The sequence below is a fragment of the Pinus tabuliformis genome, chromosome 3_2 (assembly GCF_031772625.1).
Source record: "Pinus tabuliformis cultivar Carrire ecotype Pingquan chromosome 3_2, CPIR1, whole genome shotgun sequence".
Taxonomy (NCBI): Eukaryota; Viridiplantae; Streptophyta; class Pinopsida; order Pinales; family Pinaceae; genus Pinus; species Pinus tabuliformis.
The window spans coordinates 887,911,962-887,920,645 of NC_142302.1; the positions used below are offsets into that span (position 1 = coordinate 887,911,962).

The window sequence follows — 8,684 nt, forward strand, 5'->3', positions numbered from 1 at the left end:
ATGCCATAAATATGGGGGTTTCCATTGCCCCAATTGGGAAGATGTAGCATCATTGGACCAGTAATGTACAACCTTATTATATCCCTGGGCTTTCACGTTGTCCATCATATCTTGAATTTGCAGATTGTCACTCAGTTTAGGGAGTTATTGCCAAGACTCGCCCCAAAACAGTGAGGAATGCATGTCCTTTATTTCCCGAAAGAAATGTTGTTGGATTAAGGATACTCATTTTTAGCCAAAATCCAAATGGATGACCCAGTTATTTAGGGATTCAGCCTGATTAGATCTTGAATTGGAGTTTGGGGGGCATATTTTATGTTCCATATTTGTTTACAAAGGTTTTCTCTACCTGAATCCATTTCCACCATATTTTTGCTCCAAGGATTATAGCCATGGTTGTGGGGTCTCAGAGTCTAAGACCTCCTTTAATTTGGGGCTTGCAAAATTTATCCCAAAGAACCAGATCCCATTTTTCTCTATATTAGGGCCTCCACAAAGAAATTTGTGTTGGATTCCCTTGAGTTCCTAGAAGATCGAGGAAGATGCCATGAGTGTGGAGCACATGTATATGGAAGGGCTTAAAGGAATAATTTTAGTAGAACCGCTCTTCCTACAATGTTCTGAGATCTGAAATCCCATCTTACTAGCTTGTTGTGAATCTTTGATAGGAGATCTTCCCATACCTGTCATCTCAAGGAGTTGTCGACCAATGGAGCGATGAGATATTTTGATGGGAGATTTTTGTGTTGGAAGTCCATAAGATTGGAAATATGTCGTTAAACAGGCACATGCATGTTAAAGAAAAAAATTAAGTATTTAGAATTATTGACTTCCATGCCTGATGCAAGGTAGAAAGTCTCCAACACACAAAGAAAAGCACGAGCTTCTGAGACAATGGTTGTCCCCTGCCCATTGTGTCATCTACGAACTGTTGATGGGTGAGTGGTAAGTCATCGCCAAATGGTAGGAGTCATTTGAGTTGGCTCTCGCATATTGTTGCTTTAAGGGATCTCGCCAAACCTTCCATTGTTAAAATGAACAAGAATGGTGATAATGGAACACCCTGTCTAATTCTTCGAGTAGGTCTGAATTTCTCTAAAGGTGAGCCATTTACAAAGACCGAAAAGAGACAGATGAAAGGAGATTTTCGATCCACATTGTCCATTTAGGGGAGAATCCAAAGGCCTGGAGAATTTGGAGCAAATAACTCCAATTGAGCTCATCAAAAGCCTTCGAGAGATCAAGCTTTAGGAGCACCCCTAGTTTCCACTACAGCTTTAATGAATGGATGATTTTGTGAGCTACCATGATCTTGTCGAGGATTTTTCACCCCTGCACAAACCCTATTTGTTCAAGAGATATAAGATTGGGGAGGAGAGTCTTCAACCTATTAGCAATCATTTTTGTGATAATATTTATAAATAACATTACAATGAGTGATAGGTCTGAAGCCACTTGGTTCCTCCGCATTGCTCTATTTTAGAACCAAGGTGAGGAATGTGGCATTGAGGGCTTTTAAGATGGATCGAGATTATCAAGATTCTTCCATAGCAAGCCATACTTCTTCACCTACTATTTCCCAGCATGCTTGGAAGAATTCAATGGTGAATCCATCAGGGTAAAATGATTTATTGTGTGGCATACTTTTGAAGAGAGCGTCAACCTCCTCCATTTTTATTTCTCGAAGTAGGGAAACATTTTGTTCAGCAATAACTAAGCTTGGCATATTAGTTGTGATGTTATGTATTTCTTTTATCCTGTGAATATTAAGCTGCGCTAGAACTTCTTAGAAGTCTTGGGTGAGTTCTTGAGTGATGTCCTGAAAAATATGTACATTTTCACTGGCAAGGTTCTTGATGGAGGCAATTCTGTTATGGTGATGATTTTGCAGCATAGATTTGTGAAATTAATTGGTATTTCTTTTTCCCTCCTTTAGCTAGCGAACTCTAGACATTTGTTTCCATAAGAGTTCCTCTTGTTTCCAATGCTCTTCAAGCTAAGTAGGTAATATCCTCTTCTACAATGAGGGCATCATATATGTGATTTGAGATAGCTTCCTATTGAATGGATGCCATTTTTTGCTCGAGCTTGGATTTCTCTTCTAGGATGTTGTCGAATTTAGACTTATTCCAACCTTTCAATTCCCATTTGATGTGTTTTAATTTTTGCTACATCCTGAACATGTAAGCTCCTTCCAAGTCTTGCTTCTCCTCCCACCATTATTGATGTTTTCTTGAAAGTCAGCATGTTGAAGCCAATTTTTTTCAAAATGGAATGACAGGTTGTGAGGTCTTGATTGTATATCTATGCTGAGACAGATGGTCCAATGGTTCGATCCATGATTTTGGGAGAATAAATGCCTCCATAAAAATATCCCAATTTAGAAAGGATTCTGAGATGATGAAGCAATAAAGCTTGGAGGAAAATTATTTCTCTCCTCCCCTGCGATTTTTCCAGGTGAATGTGCCATTGACATATTCTAGTCCTATCAAAGATAATCTGGTTAGAAGCTTCTAGAATTGGATAGAATTGGCATCAAGTTGCCAAATCTACCTATGTTTTCCTTCAATGACTTAATGCAATTAAAATCTCCGCTCAAAAATCCAAGGCAACGGAGTTAGGAGTTGATGCATGTGAGAAATTGATTGAAGGAAGCTCACCTTGTCCTACACATGAGCAAGCCCATATAAACATTTGAGAGAAAGCATGCTTCTCTAACTCTTATCAACTGGAACTAAATTGTAAGAATACGATTAGCAACAAACATATTTATGATTTAAACCTCTTGGCTTTTCCATATGATGGTTAAACTGCCATAATGTCCCTAGGGATCTATTGTTTTCATGCAACAATCTTGCCCCATCTGCTAAACATTTTATTAAGAGCTTCACCGGCTGATTTGGTTTCATGTATCATCAGTATATTTGATTGTTCTAAGTACCATTTATCTTTAAGGAGCCTCTTCTTCCCTTTGAAGTTGAGGCCTTGTATATTCCAATAGATGATCTTCATTTCAAGGGTATGTTTGTTGTGGAAAACACATCTAAGATCATTCTGATATGTCATCTATTTACCAACATACCTAGTATTTCCCTCAGATGTTGCTCATTTGTTTTATGCCCCCTTTTTCTTCCCAGTGTAGCTTTGAGGATTCTTTCATGTTTTGGGCTTGAACCCTAAGTAAGATCAAGTTATAGGAACTTGTTGAGGTTTTAACCCCTTCCTGGAAAAGCATGAAGTAGGCTCGTCCCAATGCTTCACTTGATGCTTATGAAGGGTAAATGGGTCTTTTCCCTTCTAGACCTTCACCAAATTTGGAAGGTCAAAGGCATCAAGCTCCATCTCATCTATTAGTTTCAGGGCCATTTTGAGGACATCCAAGGGGGAGTCTGCAAATTAGAGTTAAGGGGTTGTGAAATCAAAGAATCAACTTCTAAGGGGATCTAGATCGCAGAGGTGTTAGAAAACTGGTTGGATTCTTGCATATCCACTTCAAGCGACGGGATGACAAGTGGGAGGTTGATGGAAGTCGAGGAGGAAAGGGGTGTGAAAGAGTTTTGGGAGGAATGGTTTGCTTTGTCATATGAAGTCGAGGTTTTTTTTTATGGTTCTACTTAGGGTTGGAGCACTTATCTCCAACTCTAGTGAATCCATTTTCATTTGCGCCTTAGAAGTTGTTGCATTTGTAGTGGAGGGTAGAAAGGGAAAATTTCAATACAAATGGCCATACTCGTGGCAACGTCGACACCATAAAGGAATGTGCTCATAATCAAGAGTTTGTCGCCAAAGTCCATTGAGAGTTCATCTTGGTAATATAGCTTCATGGACCCTGGAAATTGCTCATAAATGTTCATCCACACATAGATTCTCACATAGGAGATGTATCTTGCTTGTTTGGTTGCCTCAGAGGATTTGACATAGTTCCCAATGGTATTCCCAATGCCAACCAAAGTTTGTTCATCCCAAAAGTTTCGTGGCAAATAATACATGTGTATCCATATTGGCGGCTATGAAATCTTCTCGATCTGATACAACCCTCTCTGTCCAAAAACAGAGGTAGTGTTTGGCAGAATTAAAAAAGTAGGTGCCACTTTTGAGCACCCAATTTTTGTCTACCAAATTTGCAAAAATTATTGTAAAGAAGCCTTCTACACCAAAATCAAGCTTGGTTTTCCCTTGCGGCTTCCATTTAAGTTGGATCCATTGGGTTAGGGATTTTTTAGTCAGTCAGATGCCTAAAAACTTATGAATGAGGGTGTGATCTTTCATGAACTGAATATAGCCTCCAATATGTTTAGAGCTAACTTCAAATTTTGGATCCACAATTGCCTTTGGGAGGCAGCTACCGGGTTGGCATCTTCCCTAAGGAGGAGACAACTACTCGGGTTTTTTTCTGTTGCCATTAAGATTTTAGTCATCATTTGGAGGTTGATTACTAGATGTTTTCCTTGATTAATTCAATCCAACAACAACTTGATTGTAGGAAGAGGAACCACTCCCTTCACTAGTTGTTTCCATGGGAAGAACGATGGAGAGGAAATCACTGATTTAGTAGCTAGGGATTTGAGATGGCTGAGGCTTTGCAGAGCTCAAATTTTTCATCAAGAGATAAGATTCAAATTGACTAATAAACATATTCAAATTTTAATCTTTCATTATATATTTAAGAATATTCATTTCTAAACCAATTAATAAACACACTTAAATTTGTTATTAAGTATATTCAAATTTTACTCTTCTACTATTTATTTAAAATTTATAATATTAAAATTTAATTTAATACATATTACATTGCGATTACTCACATCTAAATCTTGATATTTCATTACACATTGAAAAATTATAAATATATTAAATTGTAACTAGCCAAAACTACCAAAATTTAATAATGTATTATTAAAGTAACTATTTATTAATAATTCAACCTTTAAAAAAAATAACATATCTAATTCTTATTTCTTATTAATTCATATTCAAAAATAGCAATAGATTAATAACACATATAGGCCTTGTTCTTTTAATGTACATTCAAGAATGATAATCTATCAAGATATATTCCAATGCATATAGGAAGAACAAATCGATTCACTCTTTGAACCAACCAATAAAAACATCAAACATTGTTTTTTCGTTGTATATTCAAAAATTCTGATATCAACCCAATAAAAACATCAAACATGTTTTCTTATTCCATATTCAAGAATTCTAATATCAACCCATTGTATAAAGTAAAAACAAAACCCATTGTATAAAGTAAAAACAAATTACATAGAGATGACATTCTCTAAACCAACTAATAACATATCCAAAAGTTAATCAGTTTAGTAATTGAACTCTGGAAAGTTAGTCGGTTAGTAATGAAATCTTTGCAATTTTATAAAATTTAATATTATAAATAATTTTTTAAATCAAAAACAACTTTATGATTAAGATCTATAAAAATAAATTATATTTATTCATCCGTGATCTATTGAAGGAACATCACATTAATAACTCACCCTCTAAATCATCAACCAATAACACATCTCACTCTTGTTAAGGCTTACAAGATTAACGTATAATGGAGGAGTGATTGAGCTCTGAAAAATTAGTCGGCTTAGTAATGAAAATTTTGCAATTTTATAAAGTTTATAATAATTTTTAAATCAAAAACAACTTTGTGATTAAGATCTATATTTAAAAAATCTATAAAAATTAATTATATTTATTCATTAGTGATCTATGGCCTAGTTACCAAGTTCCTTCGTATTGGGCAAAAAAAATTATAAATCCGACCAGTGGGAAAATACGTTTATCTTGATACGATATGCATGGTTGTTAATAAATTTTGCATTAAAAAGAATGAAAAGCAATTAAAAAAAATAAAATATATATATAAAATTACAGTTAAATAATCATAAATAATGATAAATTTTCTATAAAAAAGAGTAAATAATGATAAATTTCTTATAAAAAATGGTAAATAATGGTAAGCTTTTATAAAAAATAATAAATAATAGTAAGTTTTTTATAATAAAAAAAATTAAAAAATTAAAAATATATATAAATTTTAGATTAAAATATTGTAGTTACATAATAATAAATATTTTATTAAAAGTTTTAACTTTTTATTAAAATATGGTAGATAAAGATAAGTTTTATATAAAGTGAAAAATTTAAAACTTGTTTTCATTTATTTTATTTTGTTGGAAGACAGAAATTACCATAGCTATTATGTTCATTGGAAAATAGAAGATTAGTGTTGTGGAATTCAATTAGAGGGTTTATTTTCTGTTATCCACACAAAAGATAATAACACACGCTTGTTCTTAAATAAATTTGGATCCATTAAAAATAATGATTGAGAAATAAATTTTGCAATATATGGAGATCACTTTAAATCTACTTTTAATATTAATATCTCATTTATGTTGAATTTCAGATTTGAGATTTTGTTATTTATTATATTAAATTTTACTTACATGTTTTCACTTTGCAATACTAATAAATTTGATGCATTTTGTCCTTCATTATTTTTGGATTATCGTATATAAACATGCGAGGCCAATGTTGGAGATAAGTAAACAAAAATATCCCTTTTTTTCAGTAAGAAAAAAGCTTGATTATACACTGAAATGAGAGATATTCCTTTACTAAGCAATCTGTAGAAAAACAGTGCCAAGGATTTGTATCTGAAAGCCTATATGACAAAAGGTGACAGAAGAAGAAAAGATATATATGTACGATATACATGAGGTAAACAAACCATACCAGATAGATTACCTAGATAAGTAAAGACCCCTTTTGGGAACTTCATCTTCCAGCTGGAAGAAAGTATGCACTATGAGCAGAAACAATTGCAAGGAACATAACTGGGAAATTGATTTCATGAATTTAAGATTTCATGAATTTTCTTTGGATCATCTTATACCAACATACAAGGTGAATGTTGGTAATAAGTAAACAAGAGTAAAATTTAATGAATTTTCTTTGAAATTTTTAATATAATCATCATTCAGTTTAAATTTTTAAAAAATTGAAAAAAAAAATAAAACCATGTTAATAATTCCTTGTTGAATTTTACAAAAACAATTTTTTTCCCGAATCATATTAAATTCAAATTCAAATTTAGTAACTGTGCTCTACTATAACAATCAAAATTTATATTTAAAATTTTATGAAAAAATTTAAAAATACTCTGAATGATATGTTCTCACATTAATAACTCACAACAACATCCAGTCCAGTACACAATGAATAAATCACCAAAGAGAACCTAAAGTTAACTGGAACTTTCTTACAGCCTAGTCACATATTATGAATATTTTCAGATCTATTATGGACAAAAGCCCAAGTGACTTCTTCAAACACAGGAGTGAACACAATCCATTAAAACCGAAGTGAGAGCTCAGAAAACAAAAAAAAAAGTGAGCACTAATAGAAATCATGCAAAGAAAAAAAATTGGGGATTAGGAATCATCCAATTTTATGCTTCAAACCTGGCCTCCATTGACCCGAACGACCTGAGCATTAACCCATTCTCCTTCATCGCTGGCCAAGAACGCAACCAGCGGAGCCACATCTTCCACCTTTCCCAACCGCTCAAACGGACTGGATTTGATCCCGACCTCGATCGCCGCCTCGCTCTTGCCGGCAAAGAACATATCGGTGGCAACAGAGCCTGGCGCCACACAATTTGCAGTAATCTGGATGCCCCTCAATTCCTGCGCCAGGATTCTCGTCATCACTTCCACCGCCGCCTTGCTGGCCGCGTAGGCGCCGAACCCTGGTCTCGCCAGTCCCACAATAGAGCTGCTAATGTTGATGATGCGACCGCCGCCCCCGCGGACGACCCTGTTGGCGGCTTCTCTGCTGCACAGAAACGCCCCTTTGCAGTTGATGTTGAATGTTCGGTTCCAATCTTCATCGGAGGTCTCTGCAAGTGATAGATACTTGGGATCCAGGAATCCCGCGCTGTTTACCACGATGTGGAGCGGCCCAAACGTTTGCTCGGCCATGTCGAATAGCTGGGCCACTTGCGAGGGCTCGGCGACATTGGCTTTGCAGGCAATGGCCCTCACACCATCCGAGGAATTATTATTGATTATGGAAGCGACTTCCTCTGCGGATGTTGAGTGGAGGAGTAATGGACGACCACTCTGGCTGCCTTCTCCGCCAAATGGAGGGCGATCTCCCTGCCGAGACCCCCAGAGGCACCTATAACAATGGCCGCCCTGCCTCCCAAAGGCATCCGCGTTCTCTTCTCCTCCGGCTGCTCATCACTAGTGGTCATAGCTGAAGGAGGCTTCTGCTTCTGCTTCAACGCGGCGGGGCTCTATAGTTTTATAGACGAAGCAGATATCCTACGTAGTGCCACTGCCAACCCCACCCATGACATCGTGGCTGACGCGAGCAATTTTATTTGTAAACTCTGCATCATTTATGATATAAGTGTGTTGGAATTTGTTGAAATTTAAATGTTTACAAATATTTAAAGATTGTTGAATTGAGCCTTCTGTGATCTATATCAGGTTTATGAGAGATTTTTTGGTGTAAATCACAAGATCTATTATTGGTTGACGCGTTTCAAACCAACTAGTGCAAGTTGAAGAACCAGATCCAGCTTTGCATGTTAAATAGCTTGAGCAGAGCCTCCAACGGCTACCCCTTACCTTCACGGAGAGTCGCCGAAAAATCTCTAGTAA

General features: G+C 35.7%; 1 pseudogene; it reads right to left on the reverse strand.

Annotated features, from left to right (window-relative positions):
• Positions 1 to 7,176: 7,176 nt before the first annotated feature.
• On the reverse strand, positions 7,177 to 8,301 carry LOC149183466 (short-chain type dehydrogenase/reductase pseudogene; annotated as a pseudogene).
• Positions 8,302 to 8,684: the final 383 nt, after the last annotated feature.